This window comes from Periplaneta americana, chromosome 9 (genome assembly GCF_040183065.1).
Source record: "Periplaneta americana isolate PAMFEO1 chromosome 9, P.americana_PAMFEO1_priV1, whole genome shotgun sequence".
Taxonomy (NCBI): domain Eukaryota; kingdom Metazoa; phylum Arthropoda; class Insecta; order Blattodea; family Blattidae; genus Periplaneta; species Periplaneta americana.
The window spans coordinates 120,173,890-120,188,998 of NC_091125.1; the positions used below are offsets into that span (position 1 = coordinate 120,173,890).

The 15,109-nt window shown below is 37.0% G+C and overlaps 1 non-coding gene across 1 annotated transcript; it reads right to left on the reverse strand.

Moving 5' to 3' along the window:
* Positions 1-3,840: 3,840 nt before the first annotated feature.
* Positions 3,841-3,912, reverse strand: TRNAD-GUC (transfer RNA aspartic acid (anticodon GUC)). The gene has a single exon. It is a non-coding gene; the product is annotated as a tRNA-Asp (tRNA).
* Between the last annotated feature and the right edge of the window lie 11,197 nt (positions 3,913-15,109).

The window sequence follows — 15,109 nt, forward strand, 5'->3', positions numbered from 1 at the left end:
CCAGGACTTTGATATTTAGATAAAACCTAGATAAACACATGAAGACGTAAATAGTTTGTGATCGACGAAGATACAGAAAAATGGAATATGATGAAATTTTATTGTGAATTCAGCAGCAAAAGCTTTCATAGCTTTCAAATATGATGATGATTCTTATTTATTTAATTATTTATTTATTTACTTACTTTTTTGCTTATTTATTTATTTATTTATTTATTTGGACAATAGCCATTGGCCAATAAAAGTTCAGCACAGTGGTACAATTAATACAAAAAATGAACAACTATGGTACAAATTAAATAATTGAAATAACAACAAAACGAAGAATATAGATTACAATGATTAATTTACAAGAATTAATACTGTAATATTTTATGGAAAGGAGATTCTTACAAAAGTATTACCAATTTGCGAAGAGAAATTATGCAAATAATATTAGCAAAGACATTGCCATGTTCTTATACTTCTATACATTGAATGGATCGAAATCGCGTACGTGTAAGTTAGCATTTTTAATACATCTGAACACCGGCGAGGAAGATTTAGAATTTCTAATATAGAAGAGTTTGTGATGTCTCATGTCCTTAATAGAAATACGAAGGCTGACACTGTTTAAGAAAGATTGACAATGTCACCTTTAAGGACCTTAAGTAATCGAGATCATGACGTCTAGCATACAAGCTTCGACTTTTAAAGTGCTCTTATGATAATAGTAATAATAATAATAATAATAATAATAATAATAATAATAATAATAAATCAATTCTATTAGTGGTGGTGGTGGTGGTGGCGGTGGTGGTAGTAGCAGTAGGAGCAGCAGCAGCAGCAGCATCATCTGTAATTCGAATGAAATTGCTGTACGTATACAAAAACATAGACGGTATCATAAAATACTGAAAACTTATTTTCATTGAAAATCTCGAAATATGTATTTTTGAAGCATTATATTTCTTTCTCTTCTATTTCGTACAGTGATAAGGTAATAAGACATTTGGAATGTGAGGGGTTAAAGGAGTCACTCTCCCTGTATAGTCTTGACAGGAGTTTTGCTTGTGAAGGAACAGCTCAAGCGGCACTTGTTAGTTAACAAGAGTATTAAATACCTTGCCGTGGGGTATTATCAAGTGAACAAAATTACGACCGTATACCAAAAGTTTGATGTTATTTACAATCATTCACGTTAAAAGCATGGAAGATGCGTCAGGCACGGAAGGTCGAGGAGGATAGGACCCTAGGGGCTTGGCATGCCGAGGAACTATCCATAATACACTACACTGTGCTGATAGATTGCCTGCCGCTCTCGCTCTGCAAATTGTTCGGAGAGAGAGAGAGTCGGAACACGCAGGATGTTCCCGTGATTTATCCTGTAGAGCTGTCCAAAATAGCGTGTACGTTCGCTGCAACTTATCCACTGGAAATGGCACCTCGGTCTTAGACCAATTGTCACTTCTTACTCAGTTACCAGAATTAAGTTCACGGAAAATGTAGCGATATAATGCTGGACACACTGTATTTTCTTGTCTATTTCTGCATGTTAATTAGCTACTCGAAAGTTGTCAAATGAAATGAAAAAATAAGTGAATTGTTAAAAATGAGGTTAACATTACATATTGTCATATTTATATTGCAGAAAATATGTAAGGAACACTTACTTACTTACTTACTGGCTTTTAAGGAACCCGGAGGTTCATTGCCGCCCTCACATAAGCCCGCCATTGGTCCCTATCCTGAGCAAGATTAATCCAGTCTCTACCATCATATCCCACCTCCCTCAAATCTATTTTAATATTATCTTCCCATCTACGTCTCGGCCTCCCCAAAGGTCTTTTTCCCTCCGGCCTTCCAACTAACACTCTAAATGCATTTCTGGATTCGCCCATACGTGTTACATGCCCTGCCCATCTCAAACGTCTGGATTTTATGTTCCTAATTATGTCAGGTGAAGTATACAATGCGTGCAGCTCTGCGTTGTGTAACTTTCTCCATTCTCCTGTAGCTTCATCCCTCTTAGCCCTAAATATTTTCCTAAGAAACTTATTCTCGAACACCCTTAATCTCTGTTCCTCTCTCAAAGTGAGAGTCCAAGTTTCACAGCCATACAGAACAACCGGTAATATAACTGTTTTATAAATTCTAACTTTCAGATTTTTTGACAGCAGACTAGATGGCAAAAGCTTCTCAACCGAATAATAACACGCATTTCCCATATTTATTCTGCGTTTAATTTCCTCCCGAGTGTCATTTGTATTTGTTACTGTTGCTCCAAGATATTTGAATTTTTTCACCTCTTCGAAGGATAAATCTCCAATTTTTATAGTTCCATTTCGTAAAATATTCTGGTCACGAGACATAATCATATACTTAGTAATATGTAAGGAATAGGATTAAAATCTAAAAATTTCAGGAAACAAAACCAGAAACATTTGGAATGTGGATATGGAGAAGAATGTCAAGACTCTTAAGACCGTATTCATAGACATTTTTAGCGCGGGTTTCCGGTGGATGTTCAGCGTTTTTCGTATTCATAAACCAGTGCTAGCGATAGCATATGATTTGAATTCTGTACTAGTAACCAGTGGATAGCGGGGCTAGCTTAGTACGCTCGTAGCGCGTGCTGCGAAATGTCTATGAATAGCACCCTTGAAGTTAAAGAGACGATTTAGGCGTGTTCGTCCCCATAAAGATGTCAATAAAATTCTCCTTTTCCATGTCAATGCGAGGCCACACACAACCGTGCGCACTCGTCAAGAAATCACAAAACTTGGATGTATTTTCCTTCCTCACCCGTCCTACAGTTCGGATCTCGCACTATCTGGCTTTCATTTGTTTAGTCTCCTGAAGTATGCGATCCGTGGGAAGCGATATAACGACGATGAGCAGGTCATAGGAGACGTCAGGACGTGGCTGAGAAGAAGAACAGCTGAATGGTACCGAGATGGCATACAGGCTCTAAAATCTAGGTGGCGTAGGGACATAGATTTGAATACAGACTAAGTGGAAAAATAGATATTTGTAGCCAATTAATAGGGAAATAATGTGGTATATTTGAATTTGTAAAAAACAAATGTTGTATGAGAAAAAAATGGTATGCTTTACTCATTGAACCGCATAGTAGTTTCGGCTTAATTTCCGCCAGATTTCTAGTAAGGTCTTGTGCATGCTTCCGATGTCTTTTTGTTAGTGCTTTGGTGGGGGTGTGTACCGGTGTACCCTTTACAACCTTAAGACTCAGTAGATGGACATCTTCCAACCAGCACAAGGGTAACGTATTGTTAGCATGCAGTTTCCTCCAGCCTTTATAGCTGGCTGGATTTCGATTACTCACCATAGCTCCGCAAATTCACCTCTATGCTATAGTACGTAACGGTTAATGCTATACGCATGATATTTGGAACATACATTTTTAGACTAATAGAAATAGAAAATCCACTGGTTTTCCACCATATTAAAAGCGTTCTCTAGCCTTAATGGAGAAATGGTGGGATTTTGACAGGATAAACGGTAGTACGAGAATACCTTTCACGCTGTTTTCTCAATTACTTGAACTTTTCGGAATTTAAGAGATACTAGGACTGAGTTTTGACATTTTTACAGTTTTAATGCGATTTATTTTATTTTTCGTCTCATGCGCATTACGTTTAAATACAGCAAGTTCATAATTTTTAATGCGGACCCTGAGTCACGGACAATAATTTGAAGTTGAGAACTTCATGATATCCAGGCTAGTTTAGGCACAATAAATTTGTGAAAATTTGACATTTATTTGTTCATATTTGCAAATCAAGATTTCAGGTATAACTCCCTGTAAAGTTGATTTGAATAATTTCGAGGGAAAAATTGTTCCGGAGCCGGGTATCGAACCCGGGACCTTTGGTTTGACGTACCAACGCTCTACCACTGAGCTACCCGGGAACTCTAACCGACACCGATCCAATTTTTTCCTCTATATCCACAGACCTCAAAGTGGGCTGACAACCGTCAAGCAACCAACTTCGAGTGCACACTAACTCCGTGTGACTTTAATTGTGGTCACATGAAAGATTACGTAGAGGCCGAAAACCTCTTACTGTCAACATCCTAAGTGTCCAAGGAATATTTTCGTATAAAAAATGGAAAATAGATTTCTTGACCATTTTTTGTCTAAATGTCCCTTACACCTGACGTTCTTTCTCTTCGGTTAACGGCGATCCAATATTTGTAAAAATAAAAGCCGCTAAAAAAACTGTTGTCAACAGCCTGACGCAATGCTGATAGATAGCATGTACTGTACTGGCGAGACTCTATCACTCTGCAAATTGTTCTGCTTGTTCTGACGAGATAGCAGCGAGAAAGAGAGAGCAGGACAGGTATTCGAAAGACGCAGAGCTATTCTTGTGATATATCCTGCCGGCATGCCTAGAACTGCGCGCAATGTTCGCTGCTCGGGTCCTTTTAATAACATCACTTTGTACTGCGACGTTTTATGGTCTTGCAACCTGTTTGCTGTTAATGGTACTGATACTCGGACTCCATAAATCCTTTTAATGATGTTTCTAAACTACATTTATACTGTATATTAATTCAGATTGTCGTTTGTTGTTTTAATGTGCCTCTATTGTATTTTTTTCTTTGCTTTCTTATCTTTATACCGAGCTAGAATTATTGGCAAAGTCTGTTTCGCCTACGTTATGGACTCATTTGCTTTTTCTCCGAGAGTGGGATTTTATAGGGACCGGTACTGGACTTAAATCTGCTGTCATGTATCATTGTGGTCTTGAGATTTTCCATGATTTAAAAAGGAGAAGGAAAAGGAGAACGCCGATTTTGAAGCTGCTGGATCTTCGTTGGAAGTTACAAACATGAAAAATGTCGCATTCTAATCAGTGTTGGAAGGTGGGTTTGATAGTTCATGAGAATTTGCATTGTATGTATTGAAATATATAGGACCTACGAGTTCCTTATTACATACTTCTACAGAAAATTCACTCGACGATCCTTGTTCGTAAACCGATCAATTAAGTTGTAACATGCTTAACAACATGGATGAACATAATAAAATAGGATGCGAAACTTACTGAGCTTCCCGTAACACATGCTAGAGGCGCTAATGTAGAAACTGATCTTGCTGCCATCTGTTGGACGGAGGAGGATATAACATCCAGCAGCGCACCAAGTAGCGAAAACAAAAACTAATTACTGCATGCATTTAGAAGTGCACCTGGTGACGAACATGTTAAACTATGCAGAAAATATTCCTTCCCTCCCACCCTCAACAATATTCACAACTAACCCAATTTAAAATAAAACATTTACATTTTTATTTCTCACACCATCTTCCACTGAAAATTCTTACCGGAGCCAACAGGAAGATAAAAGAGGCGATCTATTTTACACTACCCAATTAAAATATAACCAAACAGAGAAGGTTAGATAATTGGCATTGTATTCTTTGGGTATTTAGTGTACAGCGCAATGGAAAAATCTGCAAAAACTACTTAGAGAGCTCAATTATATTACTACTACTTTACAATACATTCAGCAACACTATTTTTACAACGTCCATAAACATCACTATTTAACATACACTGCTTATACACACACTTAATATCACTTTATGTCCAATCATTAGCAAGTTTCTGACTGCCATCTTGTCTTCTAGAGCATCGTCTGTTCGTCTCGAATGAACGGATAAATAGAGAATTCTAGGTAATCTAACACGTAGTTCTAATGTTAATCACCCACGATGTCGGGCGCTGATTATCTTATTTGAATCCCCTTCTGTTAGATGGTGCTGACCGCAGTTTCGCATCCTGTTATATTGTAACTTTAAAATTCAAAACAATAATGTAGTTTTATTCCTACAACAATAACTCTTCACTTTCTACAATTTGATTCTACTCCCGTCAACAATGGGATTTCCACTCCACACAGTAACACAGTATTCGTTATTGCACTCCACCTCCGACAATGACAATTTACTTGGATTATTGAGAACAACAATGAACTGTTAATTTTAACTAATGTTCACAAAGCACTATTTACAAATCAGAACTGTCAGTTTTCAGTTCACAGTTCGTTTGCCTTGGCTAGTTCTCCTAGCTCAGTCACTCGAGTTCACTGTATCTCGAACCCCAGACCTTTAGAGACAGTCCACTGAACCTCGAACTCAGGTCCCCCAACTGCGGTCCACTGCACTCGAACTCAGGACTTCGGACATTCGCACAGCTGCGGACACACTCAAGTCGAACTCCGGTCTCAAGCAGGCTTCACTGCTACGCAAGACTGGCTGGCTTGCTGTTCACCGACTACAACAACACTGCTAACTGCTAAACTGCTCAAGTTCACTCGTGTGTTGTATTTATAACTAAACCATAGTTACGAGAAATTTCTATGATGCTAGAGATATCCACTGATGTCAGGATGGCATTCTCGAATAATCTGGATATCTCTCCTCTCTGCCGCGGTCGCTCTCTCTCCTCTCCTCCCTCCTTTCTACGCCACAGCACATGCCACAGGAAGCAGATGCGCGCGCACTTGCGCCGCACCACGGCCGAACTACCCCTTCTTCTGCCGGTCGTGAGATCGAATCTCAGCTCTGTCACAATATATTCATCCATGCTTAACAATTACAAGAAGATCTAAAAACAAAATTGCATGTACCTATTTTTAAACTATCAATATATTTACCATAGTCTACTGTATCAATAAGTGCATTTCGCAACACAAAAGAAAAACTAATAGGAACACCCGCAAACAAAAGAGATATAACCTACTAACATAAAACAATAGCTACTTTCACGCAGGGGAGAGAAAACCAAGATGATATAGGCCTACAGGGTGATTCGCGACTAGTGACCCGCGCTCTAGGAATCAGTGCCGTAGGTCATTTTGAGCATAAATGTCATATGAACATGGGTCCGATTATCGACCATTAAGGAGTTACAGTTGATTGAATCCTACGAAAGTAGCAGTGGTTTTGAGCAGAACTAAGAATTATTCACTTAAAATGCACAGAAATATTAGTTCAAAATACTCTATTAATCATAAAATAAACATACTTCAGTTTGGAAGCAGATTTTCAAATATTCCCCCTTCCACTTCAATGCACCTGGCCGCACGGATGTGAATAGCGCGCATGTTCCGTAGCTATTTACTGGTTGAATTGCTGTTGCCATGGTTGTTCCTCATTGCAATCTGCTTCCTTTCCTCCCGCTGGTGATGCTCGCAATCACTGCAAGAGCTCCAACATTGTGTAGCTTAGAGCGCTATGGTATCTGTTTTTATCGGTACGAACTATTTGTAGTATCAATACCGAGCTGGTATCACAAACTTGATTGGTTGGCTTGATATAACTAACTCGCTTTGAATAGTAATATTAATATGAAGAAGGAAAAATTTCTGTCAATTCCTATAACTTGTCTATGATCTTAATTCAGCTGGAATGAATACTATCATACTGTATTGTGATAAATGGATATTTCAGCATAAAATACAGTAGGCCTATTTTGATTTGAGAGTAGGTGGATAAATATTTTTGTTTGTACTGTAGTAGTATTATATTATAGTGGGCATTTTTTTCGAAGCCTCTTTGATACGGTTACCTCTCTTCAATGGACACTTTTACTGTCCCATGAATATCTATTATGTGGAGGTATCACTGTACAAAGATGGAAAAAAAGACAGACTTCCAACATTAACCTTGTTAGCTTATACAGGGACATCACTTTATTTTTACCAACATTTTTAACATTAACCTGGCTATACTCGGAAACACTGTTGCCCCCTTCCATTACAGGAGTTTGATGTTACTAGTGCAATATGTAAACAAATCATTTTCCTAATAATAATAATAATTCATTTATTTAATCTGGCAGAGCTAAGGCCAGTAGGCCTTCTCTTCCGCCCAGCCAGACTCTAATTCTAATTAAATACATTTGCTTACATAGTTATTACATTAATATCTAGATCATAAAACATGAAAGGTATAGGAGGAGAGAAAAGTAGTGTATCCATTTATGTTGCAGGGAAATACGATATTACGATTTTCAGTTTGATCATCACTTTTACGGAATTTATCAAAATACAGTAGAGTAGTAACATTTTTTTTCAAAAACTCAACTTTTCAGGCGGCTATGTTCGTTATGTAATGTCTACTTTATTTAGCATATTAATTATTGATGTTATCATACAATATAGAGAGTGCATTTAAATTGAGGGGGTCATAAGTAAAGGGCTGTAAGTGCACTTAAGTTACTTTTGAGAAAATGGGGTTTAAATATTTAAGCTTTCGTAAAATCGGTGAAATTGTGTAATTAAATTTTAATGTGTGATGCGATTAAAATATCCCTTTGCCACTAAAATTTTAGATACTTTTGCTTACACTGGATGCACTTAACTCATGTTATTACAACTGTCACTAGCATTCCTTTGCTTCTAGCCACCTCAATTCAAAAAAAGCTAATCTGAATTTTTAAACAAGTTGCTGAAAATGGTTGCCGTTCATTACAATGCAGGCTTTAATTCAGTACGTATATTATTAAAAACATTTTGAAGCATATTCTCTGAAATTGAATTTATCGTTTCTTGAATATAATTTTTTAGTACGATATTATTAATATAGGTTCTTTCTTCTATAGAAAACGCAATCATATTTATGAAACACACTATACACTGCAGTGTTTACTTCACTGCTTGAAGACTTCGAATGCAACAGCGGCCGTAAGTTTGTGTGTCTGACGGGAGCAAGGACATTAGTGAAGGGGTGAGAGTGAAGTACATTCAGAAATGCAAGTACAATAAAAATGCAAGTAAAAATAAAATGATGTCCCTGTATTTATTTATTTCATCTAACAGGATTAAGGCCTTCCTACCAGATAACACATATAAATACAAAAAATACAAACATTGACAAAAATAATACAGCTTAAGCAAATCTGGCTTTCAGATATAGCTCCCTGTGAAGCAGACTTGAACAATTTTTCCCCTGAAATTTTTCAAATCTGCTTCAAAAGGAACTAGGATCTGAAAGCCAGATTTGCATAATATATGTCACTGTAGATACGTTAACAGAAAACCACAATTCAAGTCGCACAGAGTTTGTGTGCACTCAAAGTTGAGTTTCTGGCGTCTTGTCAGCCCACTTGAGGTGTATGAATATAAAGGGAAAAATTGAGACAGTTCCTGGGTAGCTCAGTCGATAGAGCATTGGTGCGCTAAGCCAAAGGTTCCGGGGTAGATACTCGGCCCCGGAACTATTTTTCCCTTGAAATTATTCAGTACAAATTGAAGTCCTATAGTCTGAGAGAGAGCCAACAGAGCCAGAAAACACTACAGAACACTTATTAAGCTAATACAAGAAAAAATTATAGTTCAAATAAGAGTAATAGTAATAATAATAATAATAATAATAATAATAATAATAATAATAAATTACTCATTAAGAGTAAAACTGACAACATAGTTACATTATGTATCAATATTCCATGGATTAAGCCGAAGTTGCGCAAGCTGACAAGTGTTTAACAAGCAATTCCATGAACTAGAATTTGGTTCTTTATACCCCAAGAGGATACAGAGAAACCGGTGAAGACCAAGATATTGGTGGAAGGATAAAGGCCATCTTTCTTAGATTAGTTCTGGTGTCACAGACCACATGGTCTAAAACGGGACAGTTTATAATAATAATAATAATAATAATAATAATAATAATAATAATAATAATAATAATAATAATAATAAATAACTTTGCATGTCAGGGAATTAAGTTTAGTCCGTAAATTAAACCACACGTAGGTACATAAAAATAGCAAGTTCATAAATAAATACGTTAGAACGGGAAGTAATTGAGACGTGTAAACGCAAAACATTGACTGCGGAAGCCTTCTCAGATTTGGACACGGTGGCCATAGGCGCATCTTATTGACTGAGCACGTGTCCAAGCGCCTCGCATGTTCGGTAGCGTGTACACCATCTTCCTGCATTCGGCGGGGACCTTTCCTTGTAAAAACTGTCGGGCCATAAATCCCGGAGGACGACTCGGAGTACGGACAAGCACAGACTTGTTTGATTAATCAGGCGGTCCGCTCCTTTGCGAGGTGCCTCTTTCTTGTATTGAAAACACAAAACACAGAATAGATTTATTTTAATATATATTCCTCTCTCTCTTTCTAAATAAAAAGTATACAATGACCAGTGGCGGCTGTAGCGAGTTCGAGGACAATGAGATGCATAAGACCGGGTGGGAAATACCATGCAAATTTCAGTTACCGGTACAAAAAAAAAAAAAAAAAGAGGACATTACATCTGCAACTAAAAGTAAAATTGTACGCATAGAATGTAGGTACATATAACTCCCATTTTTTCTTGATTGACGCTGAAAGGAGATTATTAGGGATCGTATTTTTTTGGTAATAGCGATACGCGCGAGATATTCCACAATTACTTTCTGTCTTACATTTACCTTCTAGATAGTACTTACTTACTTATGGTATTTAAGGAACCCGGAGGTTCATTGCCGCCCTCAAATAAGCCCGCCATCGGTCCCTATCCTAACTAAGATTAATCCAGTCTCTCTTTCCATCATATCTCACCTCCCTCAAATCCATTTTAATACTATCCTCCCATCTATGTCTCGGCTTACCCAAAGGTTTTTTTCCTCCGACCTCCCAACTAACACTGTAAATGCATTTCTGCATTCACCTATACGTGCTACATGCCCTGCCCATCTCAAACGTCTGGATTTAATGTTCCTAATTATCTCAGGTGAAGAATACAATGCGTGCAGTTCTGCTTTGGGTAACTTTCTCCATTCTCCTGTAACTTCATCCCACTTAGCCCCAAATATTTTCCTAAGCACCTTATTCTCAAACACCCTTAAGCTATGTTCCTCTTTCAAAGTGAGAACAATACAGAACAACCGGTAATATAACTGTTTTATAAATTCTAACTTTCAGCTTTCTTGAGAGCAGACTCGATGAAAAAGCTTCTCAATCGAATAATAACAGGCATTTCCGATATTTATTTTGCGTTTAATTTTCTCCCGAGTGTCACTTATATTAATTGTTAGGCTGCTGTTGCTCCAAGATATTTGAATTTTTCCACCTCTTCAAAGAATAAATTTACAATTTTTATATTTCTATTTCGTATAATATTCTGGCCACGAGACAATCAGATTACTTTCCAGTGCACGGGAATTTTTCGTTTTTAATCTTTTTCTTCTTTTCTTCCAAGAAACAGTTTTAAGATCTAAGCGGAATTCAGAGAAAATTTGTTAAAAAAAACATAGGCTAGTTATTCACACACTTTCCGGTTCTATGATGAAAAATACAACAAAATGGACTACCTAAATTTCCATATTAACTAAACAAGCCCGCGAAATTACACGAAATTTGGGTCATTGTGCGAAATATGTCAACCACGAAATATATCCATTCTGTCGCAAAAATATGCGAAATATGCATGCAAATGTTTAATAATCTTAAGAAAAACATGATTGTGACTTTTGTTGCCACCGAAAAAAGTTCCATTTTTGTAGTCGACTACAGCAAAGATTTGAGAATGTTGTATGTGACATACTGTACATATACAGTACAACATTCTTCAGTTTGTTATTCACTGGAAGATATATTTTGATGCGGAGAGACTTTGGGGGGACTAGTAGAGGACTGCAGTGAATATGGTGTGAATTGTTTTTGCGGGCAGTGTGGTTCCCTGCATCTAACGTGCACAGTGTGAGGGGCTTTTCAGCGTACACAAAAATACTCACTAACTGCCGCACAACTATTCGTACGGACAACGTATTGTAGAAACCACGCTCAGTTTATGTAATATTGGTGACGCTGATTATGATATGTACAGGGACATCATTTTATTTTTACTTCAATTTTTATTGTACCTGAGTTTTGGAATGTACTTCATTCCCACCCCTTCTACTAGTAAACTTCCAACCGTTCACGACACAGAGCCGAGGGCGCATAAGCAGTACTGAGTTAGTGAGTATAGTACGTTCCAGAAATATGTTCGCGTTTTCCAGTGACGAAAGAGCTTTCAATATTGAATCATATTTTCATACAGGTACTGTCGTCCGTTTGCCAGCGTCGCATCCCGATTTCCCCCACCTGCTTCTGTTCGCCTCCTCTGTTAAGTCTAGTAGCTGGGCTAACTTAGCTCTTTTCTGAAAACATTAATTTCTGTTAGGAATTGGACTTCTACGTAATATTATACAAGTGTTTAAAATAACTAAATAAAAGGGCCTCGTTAAGTAATTAACTTTCACGTGATTCCCCGCCCCCTTTCTACGACCCTGCGACAAAACCACTTCAACGGACAGTAGATAGCATTTCTGAGTAATTGTATCTTTTCGGATAAGTGAAGACTGAATTTACAGTACGTAAGGCCTCTTTTATAGAGTAGGTACAGAATTATTTCAACATGAGTTACTCTTACGAAGGACGGAACTGGTAATTTGAATTAGGTACAATAGTCTATAGTGCGATAATATGCACAAAGAACTGAAGCCTGTATCGAAATGAAAGGCCACCATTTTCAAAAATGTGTTTAAATATTCATATTATGATTATTTTTCAATTTCACTTCATTCTCTATATTGTACGCTAATGTGCTGTAACAGTACAATATACACTGCATAATTAATACGTCCGAATGGATAGCTCAATTCGTGTGTAAAAACACTAAGTGTTAATACAGTACTGTATTTTGATTAAACAAAAACCTAATGAAAATTATCAAACTCAAAATTGCGATATTTCCTAGTTTACATAAATGGATGAACTACTTTCCTTCCCTTCTATACCTAGTAAAGTGATTTGTATTTTACGCCAGTATCATCGAACTCCAGTCGTGAAAGGGGTAGCAAACGGTGTTTCCTGTTTCAATCGTTAATAGAAAGGTATAGCCAGGTTAATATTAAAAATGTTAGTAAAAATAAAATGATGTCCCTGTATAAGGAGAAAGAAAAAGGTAACAAATAGTTATTTACGTAACTAGGTTTATAAAATGATACTTTTATGTACGAGTGAGACGTTTACGGACAAGGCGTTAGATGACAGATGAAGTAAGGGGGAAGTGAAGAGTGTCAGTAATTTAAAAGAGGGAAACGGGAGTCCGGTTGAAAGGAATTTTTTTAGATAGAAGCCTTGCCTAACAGAGAAAAGAGCCCATGAATCTCGGTATAATAATTTTTATAGTAATAGTCAAATTCTTTTCCATTTTGGAATTTATTCGCATATATTTTTGTTCACCTCCATGTAGGCCCTAATTATATATTCCACATATAACAATACCAATTTGGTTTTCTTTTCCATCTGATTGAAACCATTTTTTATGCTTTTTGTTCTTTACCTAATTTCTTCACATTTTAGTTTCATTTACCAAGATTTTGAAGTTACGAACCGCCACTGCTAGTGGCTAACAACACGTAAATTTCTTGACGAAGAAACAGGCAACTGTTGTACAGTCTGCCCAAACGGCATTCCTCGCTTGGCGCCGACTATAAAGTTGTCTATGCTGTGCTTAATTAAAATAATTCAACGGCAGGCTTCTTCTTAACACGGCCTTGGTCCGCTGCAAATAATGATTCAATTCTCTTGTTTAAAAGTAGCTTAAACTATAGTTTCGAGATCCACCATTCCGAGGACAAGAGTAGAACGGAAGTGTTGTGTCCCATATAGGGTCTACCTATGGGTTATAAATTTATTGTGCACGTCTGCATGCCTACATTCTTATTCCGGTTTCATGTATGTACATATTATTGATCATAATTTTCCTTTCTCATTTATCGTCTTCTTTACGAATTACTCATCACCTTCTTCTTCACAGATTACTCATAGTCTTCTTCGTGACCTACCTTTGTATTCACTACAGAATTTTCTTCTCATAGTTTTCTTCATCTTAGTGTTCTTCTTACCGGCTTCTTAATCATTATTGTCTTCTCTTATGCCATCTAATTTTTCTTCGTATTCTTTACACAATCTACTCCCCAGGGTTTTCTTTATCTTAATACACTTTTACCTGTGTTTTATTTTCAGTTTTCTTCGTGGTCCTCTCTTGTAGCTTCATCTTCTTCGTGATCTTCTCTTGTATCATTTCCTTCGTGTCTTATTTCAAGATCATCTTGTCCTCTGTTGTACTCGTATTATCATCTTTTTTCGCGGTCTTCTCTTGTACCCTCATTTATTGCATATTTATCTTCTTCATGATCTTCTCTTGTATCAACTTCTTCTTCTTCTTCTTCTTCATCATCATCATCTTTGTGGTCCTCTGTTGTACTCGTATTACCATCTTTTTCGCGGTCTTCTCTTCTATCATTTTCGTGGTCTTCTGTTGCATCATGAACTTCGTGATCTTATTTTCGTATCATCATCTTCTTCTTCGTAGTCATCTCTTGCACCTTCATCTTCTTCGTGATCTCTTGTATCATCTTCTTCTTGTCTTATATCTATATCTTCTTTGTGGTCCTTTGTTGTACCCGTATTATCATCATTTTCGCGTACTTGTCTTCTATAATTTTCGTTGTCCTCTGCTGTATCATCAACTTCATGGTATTCTCTTGTATTATCACCATCTTTGTAGTCATCAATTGTATCCTCATCACCGTGATAATCTCTTGCAACTTCATCTTCTTCTTCGTGATCTTCTCCTGTATCGTCTTCTTCGTGTCTTATGTTAATATCTTCGTTGTCCTCTGTTGTTGTCTTATTTTGTATTATTTTCTTAATCTTCTCTTGTATCATGTTTTTCGTCTTGTATACAACCTTCTTTACGTAGTCTTCTCCAACTACGTGTTTATTTTTACCGATGTCTTATTCACAGTTTTCTTTTTCGTGGTCTTGTCTTATGTCACGTTCTTCAACGTCTTCTTCTACATAATCTTTTTTCTACTTACCGGCATCTTATTCGTTGTCTTCTTCGTTGTACGTTCTTATATCATCATCTTCATTGTCTTCTGCACAATCTTCATAGTTTTCTTCATTCTAGTGTTCTTTCTTACCTGCATCTTAGTCATCGTTTTATTCTTCGCGAACTTCTGTTGTATCATCATTTTGTACACATCTCCTGGTTGAGTGTTACAGAAGAGTCTATGGCCTTAACTCTGCCAGCTTAAATAAAACCA